Genomic DNA, 20,882 nt, shown 5'->3' with positions numbered 1-20,882 from the left:
ATTTCAATTCTATATAAACACCTCTGGAAGTTCAAGAGCTTAATCTGTTTTTCATTGAACGCATACAGGAAAAAAATTCAAAACCTCCGTATCAGATAAAAGTCTGCCATCAATTCTGTCCTTGTTCAGTTCTCTAAAGACTTCTGACCATTCACAGACTGAAGAAATTAAATACTGTTAAAAGTCATATATATTTTTTGAAATTTTACTGGTTTTTTATAATGAGGGCTATACATTATATAATATGAAATTGGCAGGAGGAACAGTGGCATCACCAAACTGACTACCTGTATTCATATATCCAAATACTAGTTTTAATCTTGCAGAGATTACTAGTGATGTGTTATTCTTTATTTAATGGTCACTTTGCATTTAGTTTGCAACACCCAGATATATCACTGTGTAGCAGCGCAAACTCAGCAATGAGAGATTAGAGGGCAGATACACCGTAACTCTTCTCTTACTCCTGCTGCAGAAAGGCAAACAGTGGCTGCAGCCGCAGCGTGTTGAAACAATACATTTCTCTTAGGTGATATATAAATACTTTCTATTTTTGTCTTCACTCCTAATCATGACATATTTTTAAAGGCAGGTTTTGGAAATAAATGAGGTAGTTAAATGTGGGACTTTGACTTCCTTGGAAGAAAGCCACTACACATACACAGATGAGTGGATTTATAAAGAAAATTACTCTGGTCTGGAACTGGTGCAGTATTGAGCTGAGCATCCTGTTAATAATGTAATTATTATCCTTGTCACTTATTGTTAGCATTGATAGTATAGAAAAGGAGGTTAGAACTTTCTCATGGGGTATATCAAGGATTTTCAAGATCTGGCCATAGAAAGGTTTTCTATATAAAAATAGTAGAGACAAGGGTTAGTTTTGACAATTTTCACATTTTTATTTTAAAAAACCTGTGAAATTGACCTTTCTTCAATACATGTGATTGCCTAGCATTGCATTATATCATTCTTGTGAATAAAGAAGCTATTATAGCATCACATGTTCTGGGAAGATAGGAATTCACAGCACAGGATAATGAGAAGAGCCACTGAGAAGGAGCAAATGAAGATTGCAACTGTGTGTCCTTCTGAAGGACAGTGATCAGTCTCCTTCACTTGCTTGGAAATGGGGTGGCCAGCACTGAAAAAGCGAAAAGTTTGAAGAACTACTATATATATAAATATATATATATATAAATTTATATAAATCCCTTATTCATAATTCCAAAGTGATCATTTACCTCAATTGTTTATAATACAAGGAACTTAGTACATCGAAGTTTATGATTTCAATACGTGAACAAAACAACTATGATTAGAAAGAGAAAAGTTGTTTTAACTGTCTGCAAATGTGTAAAGGATTAACACAAAATGAATGACTTTTTTAACCCATTACTACTGCTGGAGAACAAAAAGAAGACTATATACTAATAAAGCATTCCTTCCAGTGCACCCAAGTGTTACATACACCATTTCTATAACTAGTTTGATTATTAAGATGATATTGCATAAATTATTTACGCATGTGTGTGTGCAATTGTATGTGTGTGTATATACATAATTTGGATTTTCACGATATCTGAAGTAGGGTTCAATGTGCTATCAAAAAGATAGATTTTCAAATTTAAAATGAATTGTTATTCAGTTAGTAAGCGAGCACTTCATGTTAAATAAAATACACCAAAACACCAATACGATGTTATTCTCTAATTCGAAATCCCACCCTTTATTGAACATAAACTGGACCCAGCTTTAAAAATTATAATCCCAACAAGATACATTGCAGGTAGAGTAATATATTACTCCATATTTATCTAGGAAAATATGTATAGAGCATCAAAGAACTTAATACAATTTCATTTCTTTTTACCTTCCTTTGTGCAATGGTAGGGTGCTTTCCAGATTATAAAGTACTTTTCCACGCATTATCTCTCCTTTTCTTTATGAGAACAATCTTATAAGGTGAATAGGGGAACATCATAGTCCCAGTTCTATAGATAATATTTGTTAAGCTCTGAGACATTAAGAAAACTCTCTGAAGTCAAACTTCTACAAAATAGCAGAGCTAGGGTTCATAATAAAACTATGCTTATTGGAGGAAAATCATGCTCAATTGCACTTTAAAATATTATTCATTACATTGTTTTCCTAACTAGGGTTGAATAATGAGCTTCACCAGTATTTGATTTCACGTGTTCCCTCTACAGCAGTGTGGGCTTCAGAGAAGCCGAGTCTCAAACCTCGTCAGATCTTGGTCAGTCCTCATAGATCTCTGCACTGTATTTGAATATTTTCTTTTGTGGAGTGCATGTTATAACTGAAGCCAGTTCCTCCTGAATTAAATGCTTAGAATTTTAGGTGGTGACCAATAAACAAAAATGGAAAACAAAGACAAGGATAAAAGAAAAGTAACTAAATGGGAATATAGTTTTAAAATATCAAAAAAGAAGAGAAAAGTAGTGTGAAAGTTAAGAATAGAAAAGAAGAAAATAAATTTGAGGCATAGGAAAAGGAGAAAAGAGTATAAGAGAAAGACAGGAAAAAGAAAAGTCATGACTGTCATCCATTTATCATCATTTAATTGCCAATTTCGTAGAAATATTTTCTTTAACGTAACATCTGAAAAGGGTTGCCTGTCTATTTGTGTTCCAAGTGTACAACTATCCTCCACCTAGCTGAAGGAGTAGAGGTGTAGGCATGCTATGTGCTTTACTTACCTTTAGCCTCTTTAAATCAGCCACAAATCCAGGAGTTACTAGGTCTACTAATACTATCATAACTTCTACCACTGCTCTACAAATAATAGCAATAATGGTATGTGGTATTTATTGAGGAATTTTTGTTAAGACGTTAGCTCCATCTAACAGAGAATCGCTCTCTACATTTTTATACTTATCTTTGAAAAACAAAAATTAACATCACTTGGGATCAAGAAATCTAGGACAGAGTTTTTCCTCTCTCTGTCCTTCATTTGTCCCATCTATAAAGTGCATAGGTCCATTATGATTGTTCCTTTCTCTATTAATAACCTCAGTAGAACACATGGCTCAAGTATTAATCTATAAACATATCGTCCCGAGGCATGAATATGTGACTTTAAATGAGTGAGACAAATTCTTTACATATTTCAATTTAATTGGCATTTTTTGAATGACAGCTCTGTGCTTATTAAATTATATGCTGTCCTCTCTTCTAAGTTTTAAAAGAGTAATACTTGGGGCTGGCCCTGTGGCTTAGCGGTTAAGTGCGCACGCTCCACTACTGGCGGCCCAGGTTCGGATCCCGGGCACGCACCGACGCGCCACTGTCTGGCCATACTGAGGCAGCGTCCCACATACGGCAACTAGAAGGATGTGCAACTATGACGTGCAACTATGACATACATCTATCTACTGGGGTTTTTGGGAGACAAAGGGAAAAAACGGAGGAGGATTGGCAAAAGATGTTAGCTCAGGGCGGGTCTTCCTCAGCAAAAAAAGAGGAGGATTGGCATGGATGTTAGCTCAGGGCTGATCTTCCTCAAAAAAAAAAAAAAAAAAAGTAATACTCGGAATTCCAATGACTCACAGAATCACTCTTCTTCTACCCCTTTGCTATGCAAAACACTCTAAAGATTTGAAGGAGAATCTAGTCATTCTACCTTCTTTATTCTTTTTTAATTGGAAATTCTCATCTTCCAGTAGACAATCTAGATTTACATCTTTTAAACGTATTAGGGGCCTCTGAAGAATAAGAATTAATTCATCACTACTTGATAAAATGGCTTGTTTGACTTTTTTTTCCCATTTTCACTTTTACCCACTATGTAACTAAAAAAGGTAATTCTGCTCTAGTATGTCCCAAATATTTATTACAGTATTCTAAGCAAAATGTTTCCTAGGATTCTTGTTATTTTGGATTGTGCGTGTGTGTGTGTGTGTGTGTGTGTGTGTTTTGCTTTGCTATCTCCACCCTTTAGAATCACTCTGGTGAATGTAAAATATTTCAATGAGGTTTGATGGTATTTCCCTGATACCTAATAAGGTATTGAGCAATATCTCATGCACTCATTGGCCATTTATTTCAAATGTAAAGATATTTTCCTATGTTTTTAGAAAAACAATGTTTTTGCATTTACATACATACTTAATATGTTTATGATCCATCTGAAATGACTTATTGTGTATGGAATGAAAAGGATTTGAGATTTTTTTTTTCTCATACAAACAAGCATTTGTTTCATTATATATGTGTGTGTGTGTGTGTGTGTGTGTGTGTGTGTGTGTGTATATATATATATAGAGAGAGAGAGTTATAATAAGGAATTGGCTCACATGGTTATAGAGGCTGAGAAGTCCCACAGTCTGCCACCTGTAAGCTGAAGGACTGGGAAAGCCCATGGTGTGCTTCAGTCTGAGTCTGAAGGCCTGAGGACCAAGGGAGCCAGTGGTGTGAATCCTAGTCTGAGGACCAAAGAAGATGAGATGGAGTGTCCCAGGCTAGACAGTAAGGCACGAAAGAAAAGACGTAAATTCCTCTTTCCTCTGCCTTTTGTTCTATTCAGGGCCTCAACGGATGATGCCCAACCACACTGGGGAGGAAAGTCTACTAAGCTCACCAACTCAAACACTAATCTCATCCAGATGCACTCAGAAATGTTTAATCTGGTCACTCCATGGCCAGTCAAGTTGATACATAAACGATTAGTATATTTCTTCTTTAAATATTTGATAGCATTAACTAATGAAATCATTTGTACCTAAAGTTTTCTTGATGGGGAGTAAATTCTTTATTTTATAGGTTGTGTTTTTAAAAAATGTGTCAATTTAATTTTCCTGGCAGAATTATTGACATAAACTTGTTCTTAATATAGATCTTCCTCAACTTACGATGGGGTTATGTCTGATAAACCCATTGTAAGTTGAAAATATCTAACTTGGAAATGCATTTAATACACCTAAGCTACCGAACACAATAGTTTAGCCCAGCCTACCTTAAACATGCTCAGAACACTTGCATTAGCCTATAGTTGGGAAAAATCATCTAACACAAAGCCTATTTTATAATAAAGTGTTGAATAACCTACATAATTTATCGACTACTGTATTGAAAGTGAAAACTGGAATGGTTGTCTGGGTACAGAATGGTCGTAAGTGTGTCAGTTATGTACCCTCATGATCGCAGGGCTGACTGGGAGCTGCGGCTACTGCTGCTGCGGCCCAGCATCACGGGGGCATCGTACCACATACCACTAGCCTGGGAAAAGATCAAAATCCAAAATTTGAAGTTTCGTTTGTACTGAATGAGTATTGCCTTCACACCATCATAAGTCGAAAAATTGTTAAGTTGAACCATCCTAAGCTGGGGATCTCCTGTGTACTCATTCCTTTAATGTCTATAGGATTTGTAGTCACATCTACTGTTTTCATTCCCGATTTCAAAATTGATAGTTCTTTTTTCCCTTGACTAGTCTTGCTAGGGCCTATCAATTTTATTAATCTTCTCAAAGAAGAGGATTTTGACTTTGTTGATTACTCATTTCTATATTATTAATTTCAAGTTTTCTAATTTTTTCCTTCTACTTACATTTAATTTGCTTATCATTCTATTTTTTAACATTGAAGCTTAGAACATTGATTTTTCACTTTTTATCTTTTCTAATGTAGGCATTTCATCTTAAAAATATCCCATAAACAATAGTATGAATGCAAATACCAACTTTGATATGTTTTATTATTTCCATTTAATGCATAATATTTTTTAATTCTCTTTTAATTCCTTGTAAGACCTAAGGATAATTAAGGGAGGGAAATGAAAAATTGCATAATTTCCAAATATTTTTGGATTTTTGAATTTATTATTTTCATTGATTCCTATATTAAACTGTTGTGGTAAGAAAATATACTATAAGATTTTATTCTTTTGAAATTTATTGATATAGTTTTATGGTCCAGTTTTTGAATTATATTTGTGCATTTGTGTGCACTTGAAAAGAATGTGTATTTTGTTATTGTTAATTTGCAGTCTTTTTCTTCATAATACTGTCTAAATCTTCTATATCCTTAAAGATTGTTTTTACTTAATTTATCAACTGCTAAGGTAATAGTATTAAAAGATATAAATATTTTTCCATTTTTCAATTTCACATTTTAATTCTATTTTTCATTTAGGGTTGTGTTATCTCCTTGATGCTTTTACCTTGATGCCTACACCTTGATGCCTACATGAAATACTTTTCTCTATCTCTGATAATACTCTGTCTTAAAATCTATTTTTCCGATATCAATAGATCCACGCCCTTCTTCATATATTTTGTGTTTTCATGGTATATTTTTCCCACCTTTTTACATTTAACTCTTTTTCTTAATATTTAAAGAATATATATAACATAAAATTTTCCATTTTAGCAATTTTTAAGTGTGGAATCAGTGACATCGATTACATTCACAAGGTTGCGCAAACCGCTATCTATATCTAGTCCAAATATTTCCATCACTCCAAGCAAACCTTCTTAGCCACTAAGCAGCTTCTCCCCATTATCCCCCTTCCCCTAGCCCCTGGCAAAGAACAATCTGTGTTCTGTCTATTCTGGATATTTCATACAAATGAAATAATAAAATATGTGACCTTTTGTATCTGGCTTTTTTCTCTTAAAGAGAGACAGAAAAAGAAAGAGAGCGAGAGAATATGTGTGTTTTCTTTTGCCCATATTTTTACTTGCTGCTGCTCATCTTTCCTTCCCGTGGATGTACACTCTATCTGGTATGAGTTCTCTTCCGCTTAAAGTAATTCTTTTAGTATTTCTTGTAGTCAGGTCTTCTAAACATAAAGTCTCTCAACTTTTGCCTGTTTGAAAAGGTCTTTATTTTGTGTATATTTCGGACCTAAATTTTACTCCATGTTAAATTTTACATTGTTAGTGACTTTTTTTTCTTTCAACCCTTAACGATATCATCCCATGTCTTTTGGAAGCCACTGTTTCTGATGATTGCTCTTCTGTATGTGATGTGTCTTTTTCTCTGATGGCTTTTAAGATTTTCTTGTTTTCTTGGGGTTCGGTAGTTTTACTGTGATATGCGTAGGTATGGTTTTCTTTGTGTTTATCTTATTTAGGTTTCTCTGAGCTTTTTTGATTTATGAGTTTTTGTCTTTTATCAATTATAGAAAACTCTTGGCATTATCTCTTCATAAATTTCCTCTGCTATATCACTCCCTTCTTTACTTCTTTACTTCTGGGATTCCACTAAACATATGCTGTATCCACTAACACAGGTTCCAAGAAGCCTTTTTTTTCCTGTCATTGTTTTCTGTTTTGGTTTCAGTTTGCATAATTTCTATTGCAATCTCTTCAAATTCAATGTTTATATAGTTTTCATCTCTCTACTAAAATTTTCCATCTAATTCTGCATAATTTCCTTTCATAAACTAAATCCTTAAAAATATTTTAATAGATATTTTATAGCCCTTGCCTGATAATTCCAATTCCAACATCTGGAATATCTCTGGGTTTGCTGTTTTGACTAATTTTTCTTTTTAATATGGGTCAAACTTCTTTCCAAGTCTCATAATTATTTATTGCATGCCAGATATTCTAAGTAGAGAGTAAAATATGCAATTCTGATCTGAAAAGATAAAAAATGGATTGTGGTTGAGTAGATTTACCTACTAGTGCCTGCTCTATTCTTCCCTTTGGAGATTAATACTGCCTCTGGTTGTATTGAAGAGTTTAAACCATTCCACAACACAGCAATTGATTTAATTAGGTTTAAACAAAGAGTATTCCAGTCTTATTTGACCACAGAACTTGAGGAATAAAATAGCTTGTTATATCCTGCTCACTTGTTTTTTGGTAAATGTTAAATTAGGTTATTCAGAGAGAAAAAAACTAAGCAAGTTTTTTTTGTAGTGCTTAGTACTTAACGGTTTTGAAAAGGACTTTGTCATTGCAGATTAATAACTTCATTAAAACAAGTCTGAATAGGTAAGAAGAGCAGCATATTTGAAATTAATAACACAGTTCTAAATCATAGATTTATTACTTTGATAAATTAGTCATTTTGCAAGATTCTAAGTGGCCGCAGAGATGACATTTTGTTTTACTTATTTTGCTACCAGATAATTTCAATTGAATTGTGTTAATTTATAATAAATATTTCTTCATACAACTTGTATACTTTGATTAAAAAAATATATATATATACCATTTCTACTCATTTCTACAAACTTCAAGAAAATTAATTCACATGTAAGAGATTTACGTAGAATCAAATGTAAGTAGGAATATCTGATTGCTATATTCTTCTAAGGAATTTCCAATTAAACATAACAGTGACAGTGATGAAAAATAACATCTTAAAGTAAGAAAGAGTCAGAAAACCTGAGTCCGGTTTAAATTATACCAAAATATTACACAAGAATAGAAAGAGTTTTGCTAGTGTGTGTGTGTCTGTGTGTGTGTGTGTGTGTGTGTGTGTGTGTGTGTGTGGTTTTACTGGATTTGGTATCTCATAAAGGCAGACTAGGAACTTCAAACAAAACATTCTGCTGAAGAAAATTAAAAAACAAAGATGTCCGGACATAATTTAAAATATATCTTTTAAAAAGCATCAGAAAGCTTACAAGATAGTGAGAATCTAAGATCACCAGAATCTAAGAAAGTATGAGAATGCAGCAAGATGACGCTTGAAGGGCAGGCGGGTTCCAGAGCTTCGTGAAGCCCTGCTGTTAGGGGTTGGTAGTCTGCAGGAGTAAGAGAGAACTGGAAGTAAACCAGTCCTCACCAACAATGAAACAAGCCTGGCTTTCAGGTTGCCCAGAAAAGTTGAAATCCTAAAACTGTTGGGTAATCACATAAATTATTTCCAAACAGTGACAGCTTTAACAGTGAAAGGGGACACTAAAAACAATTAAACTCATAAAAAGCTCTTGAAACATGTTATTGACCAGTAAAGTTGTTTTCCATTATTCATGATAGACTTGTAACATACTTCCCCCAAAAACTATTTTGAAAACATAAAATTAGTATTAAAAAAAGCAAAATACCATATTCATGTATGTTAAAATAAAATGGAATACATTACTTAGGCACATACTTAAAATAGCAGAAACAAATTATTCTTGATGCACATCCATGTACTTTAATACTCAGTCAAATCAAACTGTAATACAATGTTTGACAGTATTTCTGACGATTTTTTCCAATATTATCTTAATAGTAATGGTTTTAATTTTTAAAAAATTAACAGCAATTTTCTTCTAAGTTGGATGTTGTGGTTTAAATAAGGATAAAACTTGTTTTAAATAATTTTTCTCTTCATACAAATTTTCCCTGAAGTCTATGAGGTTTTGAATGAGAAACCAATCTTTCTAGAGCTGTCAATGCCTAGTAAGCTCAGAACAAATCCTGCTAAATGGAAGTTATTCTCAAATCTACATATTTTTCATATTGAAACACATAAATAGTTCAGCTAAAATATTTTCACAGATAACTGTTTTTTTGTCTCCTTTCAGAACACCTTTCTTCAACAAACACTTTTACAAGTCAAAATTTATCAGTAAGTTATCTCTTTATAATTATTAAATGTTTTGCCAATTTGATTGGCAAAATTATAGGCCTTTTCAATTTTGGTTCATCAGTGTTGAATATGTATTTATTCAATTAAAAACAGAATATTCATAAAAATATATCTTACAGGTTAAAATATTTAAAATATTGAATTTCTAAATTAAACCTTGCATATATCATCAGAATTCTCAGCTTTTAATTTTAATTCACACTTTGCTTTTATAGAAATACATTTTAATGCTTTAAAATTTTTTAATTTCTTGTTTGCAAATTTTAAGTACAATTCTGTCTATAAGTTCTTTAATTTAGTAAGAACATTACTTCTTTCAAGATGCTCCACCAGAATTTTTATTTGCATTATCTCTGCAAAAACAAGTGATTTTATCCTCAACGTTGAAGTTTTGAACCGGATTTACAATAGCATTCGCAACAAAGTTGGATGTTGCACCTTCAAAAACTGAACTTTCAAACGATTTACTTTGATTCTATCTGTTGGGTAAGAAAATTAAACTATTATAGAAATTTACTGAGTTTTTATCCAAAGCCCCTGAGGACACCGTTAACAAAGGATAGCAAGGCAAAGAAAGATTTGTTGATTCTTTAAAGTAAAATACACTCTTAAATTTGAGATTCAAACATATGGTAGGTTTATTGTTACCCTGTAAATATTTTTAGCTTAAAATACGTTTATATTTAAAAAGGAAGTGACTTATCAATTCCTTGATTTTTCCCCCGAGATTATACTGGTTCATGAAAGCCAAAAGTCGGAAGCTGCTCTAATATACCCAGTAATGGTGAACTGAAGAGCATCCACGGAGTAAAATTCACCAGCTCATTAAACAGTAAGGCCTCTGAGTTGCTGGGACTGGGAGATGTTTAATGGCTGAACACAGGAGAGTTAAATGGGCCAAACAGGAAAAGAAATATTTTCAGAAAATTACTCTTCACTCAAATTGGGATAAAATTGCTCCTCGTATGCCTAGAGGGCACAGAGAATGCTGAGGGGATAGGACATAACGCAGCTAACAGTGAAAAGACAGATTGATTAAGATGAAAAGACAGTTTTGTAATTCTATTAAAGTTCAGAATTTCAAAGAAAATATTGAAGGGAAGCCAAGCCTTCCAAAGAAACCATCTGATAGAGATTCAGTATGGAAAGACTCTTTGAAAAGATTTTCAGCAATTGCATAGGCGAAGAACAACTTGCGAACAGCAAGAGCCTCCTACCCCCAGTGCAAGGTGCCACGGAATGTGCAGAACTGGAAAGCAAATCTTGGAAGAGTAATGGCGCAAACTAAACTGGAATCACTCTCAGACCAGAGTCACTCAATCTTTCTCGTATCTTAGTAGCATCTGAGAAATTTTTAAAAAGTGACCATAATCAAACCCCACCCAACACAAAGTAAAATTAGAATTCCCAGGTGATTCTAATGGGCCCCCAGGTTTGCTTCACATTGAGGTGGCTAGAATTTATCATCAGATTATTATTTTAAGATAAATCTGGATAATTATATGAGATCACACTTTGTAGTCATTACTGCTTAATGTATATAATTGTTAAATCCCAGTGAACAAAAGCACCAAGAACATACCTGTAATCTAATAAAATCGGGCTTATTAATTGCTTCATCAGGAACACCACACTCTATGGGGAACCTTGGGGCTTCTCAGTAAGAGGGACCAACAAAAGGCTTGCCATAGGGTTTGAGGTTGTCCTGGGTGATTGGAGGGGGTCTTAGGGGAGGGAGGGTGCTCTCAAGAAGCAGGGGGAATTTGATGGCCTGAACAATTTTTATCTAGAAGAAGAAAGAAACAAAAGTACTAACTGTGAGGAGCCACGCAGGGAGCCAAGAGAAAGGAGCTGATTAGATTATTTTGGTGGTGGCACTGTGTCCTTTTCTTTGGCTTATGTTTAGGAATGAGGTTAGATTGATCTTGTTTTTAAATGTGTCCAAGCATTTTTGACATTCTGTGAAATTTTTATGTTAAATTCAGTAGGGAACACTAACTTTCAGTCTAACTTTGAGCTGTCAGCTTCCAGAGTCTTTTAATCTCATATGCTTATATAATAAAATAAATAATTTTATTTTAGGATGTATTCAGTCGTCTTCAAGAAATCTTATGTCTCTATAAAGTTTAGGATTTAAAAAACATACTTTCTAGGGTCTATATACATATAGACTGGGGTGGATGGACCCTGTTTGAGTTTCTAATATAGAACATCAACAAATAAGAAAACAGGACCCCTTACAGAATGCTTTAACATGACCTATTTTCTCTGGGTATGAGAGAGTTTGTTTTCTTGTATTTTCACTAAGTACAACATATGACATTACTTTCTCCTTCCAGTTTTACAAAAAATCCTATAATAAACCATATAATTATCTATTGGCTGTGTGTGTATATTTGTGTGCGTTAGGGTGTTTGTGTATGTGTGTTTGCATAACAAAGAGGAAAATATTTGACTTTTGTCATGACTAGACTGTGCTAATCATCTGGCTGTAGGACACTAGAATTTCTAATATGAGTTCCAGGAGGAAAAGGGAAGTACTAATTTAAAAGTCAATCCAAGATTGACTTCATGAAAAGAAACAAGAGACAAGAGGAAGAACATGTCCACTTCTTGAGATGGAACAATCTAGATGTTATATAAGACGAGATTGGTGCCTAAAAATTTATTCTGCATGTAATTTAGGGACACTTTTCCTGGGAAGTTAAGATGCCTTTTAAATATCATGAGGAAACACTCAACCCCAAACATCAGCATAAATAAGCATATATAAAATAATACGAGAAAAGTAGTTCCCTATGACATAGGAAAAGTGCCGTTAAAATGACAAAGTAAAGAAAGAAGAGACCTGGATACAGCAGTTTTTCAAGCAAAAGGTTTAGCATAAAGAGGCAATGCAGTGTGAAAAATAATTCTGCATGAAGAATACTACATGCAGTTTGGACAAAAGCATCATGAAGTTAAATCTGGAAAGACAGACAGTCAGAGATTCTTGTGAGTTCCGGCAAAATGTTCAGCCTTTTTCAAAAATCAGTAACAGCGTTGTCAGATTAACGTCAAGGAATGTCAAGGTCAGATTAGCATTGGCAGTGTTTCTACACTGGCAGTTGTAGGAATTCCGGAGAAGTAAGATAGAAGATGACTCTGCCGATGGGGAGCCCATTGCAAGAATACAGAGAAAGAACATTAGGGCTTAAAGGTAAAGGAGGAGCAGTGGGAAAGGGGATGATGGGAGGAACGAAAGATATGTTCATGAAGTGAAATCAAAATGCTCTGGGTTATTAGAGAGAGGCCGAGAGCAAGATGACTCTTGTTTCTGATTTGTTTGTCAGAGGAGGAAGGCGTCATTAACTAAGACTGGAAACGCAGAAGATGGAGCAAGATTGAACGTAGGGAGAAAGATGATGAAGTGAATAGATGAAATTTGAACTCTTTCAAGACAGAGCTCAGAGCTGGAAATGCAATTTGGGAATTCCCCTGTGTTTGGAATGGTAGTTACAGCAGTGACAAAACCCTGGAGGGACAAAAGAAGAGAATCAGTAAATGATTCAAGTTACCAACATTAAAGGAACAGGCAGAAGAAGAGGAGCGAACACAAGTGATGGAGAAGAGGTGGGCGTGGGGGTGGTTCTCAGACAACATTTGGTGCTGTCTGAGAAACCCAGGAAAGACGTGTGCAGGAGCGGAGGGGGATCCACACAGGGAAATGGGGCAGGCGGCAACTGGGGCTAAGAGCTCCTTGGATGTAGCCATTGAAAGATCATTTTACATCTTTACCAGAATATTTTAGTGGAATATAGAAGTGAGACCAGATTGCAGTGGGTGGAAAGAGCAAATATGATGTGAGGAACAGAAGACAGGAAATATGCTGTCTTATATTAAAAAAAAATTACATACACAACAAAACTTGTTCTCTGGAAAGGAAAACTGAGGTGACATAGTGAGGGAAATATATGTTTGAGAAAGAATGTGTCTTTTGGTTGTTTTAATACAATAGAGATGTGGCTTTGTGTGTGTGTGTGTGAGAAAGATCGGCCCTGAGCTAACATCTGTTGCCAATCCTCCCCTTTTTCTTGAGGAAGATTGTTGCTGAGCTAACATCTGTTCCCATCTTCCCCTATTTTTTTTTTAAATGTGGGACGCCACCGCAGCATGGCTTGATGAATGGTACATAGGTCTGCGTCCAGATCCGAACCCGAGAACCCCAACAAAGCCAACAAGGCAGAGCACAGGAACTTAACCACTGCACCACCAGGCTGGCCTCAAGAGTTCGCTGTTTTATTCATCAACGAGGTTAGTATTATTGAATATCTAATATGTATCAGATACTATACAAAATTGATATCATACTATATATGATATTGGTATGTCACTTTTCCCTTAAAATTCAACAATCATCCTATGTGATTAAATGAGATTTGAAGATAGAAGATAGATAGAGATACATAATTGTTACATTTTATTATTTTACAGTACACGTGTAGATATTTTATATACTTATGATGTTTCAAATTTAATTAGTGTCTTTGCACATGCACTTGAGTACACACCTAAAAATAGTTACTTGTTGAAGAGTGCATGGGACTTTTCCCCCTAAAATGCTAGAGGGTCTTTATAATCATTCTGTACTGGCTCATCGCGCAGCGTCGACAAGGCATGCCTGTCTGCATTGGTTCTCTGGCTCTTAATGAAGTTGCCAAGTCACAGAACTCCTTGCCCTGCAGTCTAGAGAGCCTTTTATAACTTCAAGTCTCTATTAAAAACAGCAGCCCCTCCGAATACGAACTACATATGTCCTAACAGTCCACATGTGAAGTGGGACTATGTGAAGCACAGTATTTTCTTCCTTACATTATGCAGGGGCTGTCTCCACAGACAACTGGGCCCTCAGAAATGTCTTTGTGGAAACCAGCCATGGCCTCTTTGTGGGTTTTGTCTCATGCTTTGGCACACGTGTGAGCCTTGCTCAGGCATCTAGATTGTCTGTTAGTCCCTGTGCGTGGGGACCTGTCAGCACAGAGTCTTGACCCAATGGGCCAGCAACACATCCTGCTGCAGGGTCAGAGGATGGAGAACTCTGAGGCCGAGAAGGCAATGGGGAGACGGAGAGCTAATGTGAAGAAACCTGTGGTCAGAGAGGCCGATTTTGCCGACTGTGCTGGATTCTGACTCGAATTACGAATTTGAGGAAACCAGGTCAGTCATGGGTGAGGCCCGAGTGGAAGTGGCTTCTCCTCACTGAGTAGGTAACTTCCTGGGGTGAGACGTTCAAGAGGAGCATCCGGACTCCGTGTAACAGGGCTAAGCAGCCGGTGCAGCGTCAGGGCGACCCCTCTCATCATCTCACACAGCTCCGTGTCACAGATCACCACCTCTCCTACAGCCGGAGACCCGACGCGTTCTGCTCGGCGCCCCCGGTGTGCATCAATGTCCTGGCGGTGCGGTGAGTTCTGCTTCTGTGATTCACAATTCAGCCACTCACAGGATCAGACCTTCTCGTAGGATCACAGCTCTCTTCGCTCTGTGGTTGCCGGGCATGGATACTTTTAGCGCTGAACTACGTATTTTCTGGGTGTCCTTCTGTGCTTCAGACCAAGAGTTCAGGAATGTGAACAAGTCCTTCTCATTTCAACTCTCCTATCCTCTTAGGAGAATCTGCAGAGGTTTTCCCAAACCATCCAGGTCTATTTTAATGCAACAATTTTTGATAATTATTCATTAAAAAAATAAAAACGTGTGCAAATACTAAAGCAGATAGAATACCGGAAAACAGGCATAAATCAGGCTTTCCCCAGGCAAACTAGATATGCAGGCACCCTATCAAGATGATCCAGAATTGCTAGTGCCTCTTAGCACCTGTGCAGGAGCAAATGAAAAAAGCATCTGTGAGAGAAGATAAAATGTTGGGCTTCAATTTTTTTCTATATATAATTTTTCAAATACCTGAAGAGATAAGATAGACTGAGGAGAAACTAGTAGAAACAATAAACAACAGAAAAAGTTCCTTAGGCACCTCAGATAACGGAATTAAGAAACACAGATTATAAAATACTAAGCCAAGTCTGAATTTTTTCTGAGAAGTGAAAACTATAAAAATTGACCTAGCTGATTAAAACTCAAATTCTTTTATAAATCTGAAAAAAGTAGACAAGCAAAACTTAGAACACAGTAGAGAAATTTAATACAATTTAATTCTATTTTCTTTCCGCAATTGAAATATTCTACTGTGCTTTGGCATTCAAAAAGCTGATGTGAACTCTGATTGTAATTCCTTTGTACTTAGTGTCTCTGTACCACATAGCATCTTTTTACCCTGTATCTTTGATATTCTGTATTATCGTAATAATATGTTTAATGTTGTGCTGCTTCAATCTTAGGATTTATATCATCCATTCTGAAAGATTATCAGCCATAATCATTTCAAATATTGTCTGGCCCCATTTTTTCCATTGTGTCTTAATGGAACTCATTACAGATTAATGCAGGACTTTCTCAGTCAGTCCTCCATCCCCTTCCTTTTATCTTTTGCAACACATTTTGATGATCACACACAATCACAAGAGCTGTCATTACTGTACACTAAATGGGTGCCTGGAACTGTGTGAGCTCTTTACATGTCACTCCTAAGACTCATACTGGGATCTAAAAAACATAGATTAATAACTTATTGAGGGTCACAGGTCAGCTTCGTGCCACTTTTGGGTGGTTTCTTCTTTTTGGCTGTGTACAATTTGCCCAATCAAATTTTAATATTTATTTCAATTATTATAGGTTTTTTGGTTTTTTTTGTGAGGAAGACTAGTCCTGAGCTAACATCCCATGCCAATTGTCCTCTTTTTTGCTGAGAAAGATTGGCCCTGGGCCAACATCCATGCTCATCTTCCTCCACTTTATATGGGACGCTGCCACAGCATGGCTTGACAAGCGATGTGTCGGGGTACGACCCCGCGAACCATGGGCCGCCACAGCAGAGCGTGCGCACTTAACTGCTGCATCACTGGGCCAACCCCATCAATTATTAAGTTTTTTTAATAAGAATTTCTGGTTTGTTCCTTTTCAGATTCATGTGCTTTTTCAAAATGCACTATTCTTGCTTTATCAACTCTATTTTTTAATGTATCTTATTGAACATGTTAATACAGATATTTTGAAATATATCTCAGATTGTTATAGGACCGGTTTCTTGGGTGTCAAATCTCAGGTCTGTTTCATCTGCTGATTCTCTCCCATGAATTTGTTTCCTTTGTGCTTTCTAAGGTAGATTGCGAAGGAATCCTCAGCAGGTTTTCTAATCCATGAGCTTCTCTTTGTCCTCTGAGGTATCTACTTATGTAGCTTCACATGCTGTAGAAATGGAGGAAGTTTTGAGTTTCCTTTGCCTGAAATATCACTCTATTGTGATATCATATACTTCTACTAATCATATAAAAGATGTCAATATCTCATCTCTGGTTACCTGAACAACACAGTTACTGTGTATATAGACCCAAACCAGCACATAGCAGGGCTTGAGTTTCTCATTTCTTGCCAATTACACTTCTTACTACACACACAACCCAGTATGAGTGGCCCACTTCCTCGACATATCACTAAGCCAAACGCTGAAATTATTTTAGACTCTCTTACGTGAAATGATGTGCCCTTCCCTGGAGTTTCAACTCCAAACAGGAGAAGAGATTTTTGGCTCAGTATCTTAACTTATTTATTTGCAAAGCCCTGCCCAAGGGAAGTAGCCCATTCCAATATTCCCCAAAGCTTTGCATCTTTACTTTCTTCTCCATAATGGTATCCTTTCCTCCCTCATTCTAGTGTGTGGGAATTCCCTCTGTTACTGTAGAGCTGAAGTATGCATTTAAAATATCCTATTGTATTTAATCTGGACTTGCAATGTATTTGGAATGACAATGAGAGATTTCTTGAGTCCCCTCTTTCCCAGAAGATGAACCTCTTGAATGAGATACTAGAAACACAGTTTAATTTTATGTCATCTTGATTCATGGCTCAGGGAAACCTACCTATATCCATAGAGACCTATATTGTAGAAATGCAATAGGACTCACTGGCAAATTTTACAATTTCTCCCCTGCCTCTTGCTCTATAGTTCTGACTTTATGAATTGGAAAAACATTTCAGTCAACCACAATTTTATTACCTCTATGGGGCACTGAAAGGGACAATTAGCTCCACTTCAAGAATGACCATCTCCCTCAAAGAGACTATTGTCTTGGCCACCATGTGTTTCCTTCTATCCTTTGCATAAACTGAGGAGTGCATATTGTGGAGAGGCTTGGTTTTGTTGAAATGGTACGATTCAACCTACACATAGGAAAATAAAGTCAGAAATGAAAGAAGAGACATTACAACTGATGCCCCAGAAAGGAAATGATCATAAGAGACTATTATGAACAATGATATGCCAAAAATCAGATAAATTCCTAGAAACATACAACCTACCAAGGCTGAATCATGAGTTCGTGAATACAATATCAAAAGCACAGGCAGTAAAAGCAAAAATAGACAAGTGGGACTATATCAAATTGAAGAGCCTCTGTGCAGCGAAGGAGTATAAAGGCCATCTGTGAAATGGCAGAAAATATTTGCAAATCAGTTATCTGTAAGAGGTTAATTTCCAAAATATATAAGGAATTCTTACAACTCAATGGCCAAAAACTTAATAACCCAATTAAAAACTGGGCTAAAGACTTGAGGATGTGGAGAAATTGCAACCCTTGGTCCCTGGTGGAAGGAATGCAAAATGGTTCAGCCTCTATGGAAAACAATAGAGAAGTCCCTCAAAAAATTAAAAATAAAACTACCACATGGCCAGTAAGCCCACTTCTAAGTATTTATCCAAAAGAATTGAAATCAGGATCAGTACAGAATATCTGTACTCCCATATACTTTGTAGCACTATTGACAATAGCCAAGATATGGAATCAACCTAAGCGTCCACAGATGGATGAATGATAAAGAAAATATATTATATACATACAATGCAATATTATTCAATTTTAAAAAAATGGAAACCCTGCCACGTGTGACAACGTGGATGAACCTGGAGGACATTATGCTAAGTGAAGTGTAGTGTAGTGTAGATCTCATGTTTAGTGGTCTTACCAAAATAGAATAAGATATAAAAAAACAAATAAAATTTGTTTTATTTGCAAGTCTGAATTACAAAAAATAAATTCCACTAGACCTTTTCAATAGTCTTCTGTGGATGCCTAAGGTAAATCAGGGTGTTTACCTTAAGACTGGTTTGCCTACCTACCCCACCACCCTGATGTTACCGTAGTATCATTTATTCTTATTAAAACAGTTATACATCTCAGAACATTCCCCAAAAGATTATAACATCTGAGAATACATTGGCTGGCACAGAGTAGTTCCTTAATAAATAATGTTTAATAATAATTTAAATAATAACTCATGTTATAAATAGTAACATTGCGCAATGAAAAAACACTGAAGATCATAAGCTGATCTTCAAAAATACTGCTAGTAATTTAGAAATGACACAAAAAGTCAGTATAACTTAAGAGTAATTATAAATCTTGAAATAATTCATTTGATCATGTTTTTCAGATATAACATATTTCTGCTTCTAGAATTCCTCAGTGACTACTCTAGCTCTTTAGTATATATTAGAAACTGACAGCTCATTAACAGCTCATTAGGAATGCTGTTAACTGTGCAAAAGAAATGTATTCTGCACAGTAGACTCTTACTTCTGAAAAGTGTAGAAATTTGGACTATATTCAGCATTTCACAGAGAATAAACATCTCTGCCTTGCAATAATGAAACAGCACACACAGGCATGGTGAAAATGACAAAAAAAAAAAAAAAAATGCCATAGGTTTCAATATATTTCAAAAGCTACCCCAAAGTGACATACTTTCTTTTTCTGTTGCTTTTTCTCTGACTGCCAATTTATAGAAGTTGTCTGTCAATCTCCAATTCCCTTCAAACTCATGCACTCATCACTCATTCTGGCCTCCTAATTATAAAATAATTTCATCTAAATTTTGGAGATTATTTGGAATTATTTGCCAATAGGTAAAGCTAAATTACCTTTTATTAATAAATACATGAAAGGAAGAAATATTAAAATATTTTCTAAAAATAAAGAAAAAAGTGATCCCAGTGTTTAAAAAAATACTGACATCTATGCCTTGAGCCTGATTTTAACCTCATAGAACTAGATAGTAATCTAGACTGGTGGTAGGGAAACTGTGGCCAGTGGGCCAAATCCAGCCACTGCCTATTTCTGTAGATAAAGTTTATTGGAACACAGCCACACTCATTCATTTCAGAAATATCCATGGCTGCTCTCACACTATAATAGTTCAATGGAGTAGTTGCAAAAGATACCATATGACCCATTAAGCCTAAAATATTTACTATTTGGCCTTTACTATTTTGCTGACCCCTGGTTAGACTTCAGATAATTTCTTATTTATCTCAAGATTTATGCCATTTGAGTTATAAAATAGTATATAGGTATAGAGAATATTTCTTTTGCTAGAAAGTTCAGAAGACTAGATACCTTTAAATTTGGACTTTGGGTACATTTAAATCTTGTGCTATAAGTAAATTATAGATAAACCACAGAGTGATTTATAAGTCTAAATTGTAATTCTTTTCACTTTCTTTCTTTGTTATTAAAACAGGGATGAGATCTCAGCCCACAACTACAGTATATGATAAGTGTACTTTTAAATGTTTTCAATATAATTTCTGTTTTGAACCCACAGTCCTCCAGGGTAGTAAAAATATACACTCAGGGAGTCAACTTGTAGATTTTTCTCATTTCACAATTTCTGTGTCTGTTCGAGCTACAGAAGTATTGGGTGGAGCAGTTACGGATGTTGACTACGCTCTCTTCTAATTTGATAATTATCTGGTTTTAGTCATTAATCCACACATGTGATTCCAGAGCTGTCCAATATTCTGTATGGCATTTGCTCGTGGTAATCACGGCAGTTCAATATGAGACATTATTCTGTCCTCCAGGCATTTTGTTGTCTATTGGAACTTACTTGTAGTTCAAGGCCATCCATGAGGACTTGTGACTCACCTTGCTCTTCCTATAATACTCTCTGTAGAGAAGTCTCGGTAGGCCCCACTTACCTATTCCTACTCTCTAACTTTTCCAGTTTCATTTTCCTGCAACCTCCTTGTGGTTCTGCCTGAGAATAAGCAGCAGAGGCCCTTTTCTAGAACATGCCAATGCCTTATCATTTCTGCTCTGTCTCCCTCCATTCAGTGCACTCAGGAAATCCTTGTATTCCTCAAATCCCATTTTCCAATACACTTATTTATCC

The 20,882-nt window shown here is 35.6% G+C and overlaps 1 long non-coding RNA gene across 2 annotated transcripts in view; it reads left to right on the top strand.

Annotated features, from left to right (window-relative positions):
* Nucleotides 1-20,882, top strand: part of LOC147915743 (uncharacterized) — a 77,542-nt gene that overhangs the window by 2,345 nt on the left and 54,315 nt on the right. For both annotated transcript variants that reach the window (XR_015553907.1, XR_015553906.1), the window contains exons 2-3: nucleotides 9,493-9,536; nucleotides 13,709-13,850. This is a non-coding gene — a long non-coding RNA (uncharacterized LOC147915743). The remainder of the gene's footprint in view (nucleotides 1-9,492; nucleotides 9,537-13,708; nucleotides 13,851-20,882) is intronic.

Source organism: Ceratotherium simum, chromosome 13 (assembly GCF_057802395.1).
Source record: "Ceratotherium simum simum isolate JZ-2026a chromosome 13, ASM5780239v1, whole genome shotgun sequence".
Taxonomy (NCBI): Eukaryota; Metazoa; Chordata; class Mammalia; order Perissodactyla; family Rhinocerotidae; genus Ceratotherium; species Ceratotherium simum.
The sequence above is the reverse complement of the archived record's forward strand: the minus strand, read 5'-3'. Positions and strand labels throughout refer to the sequence as shown.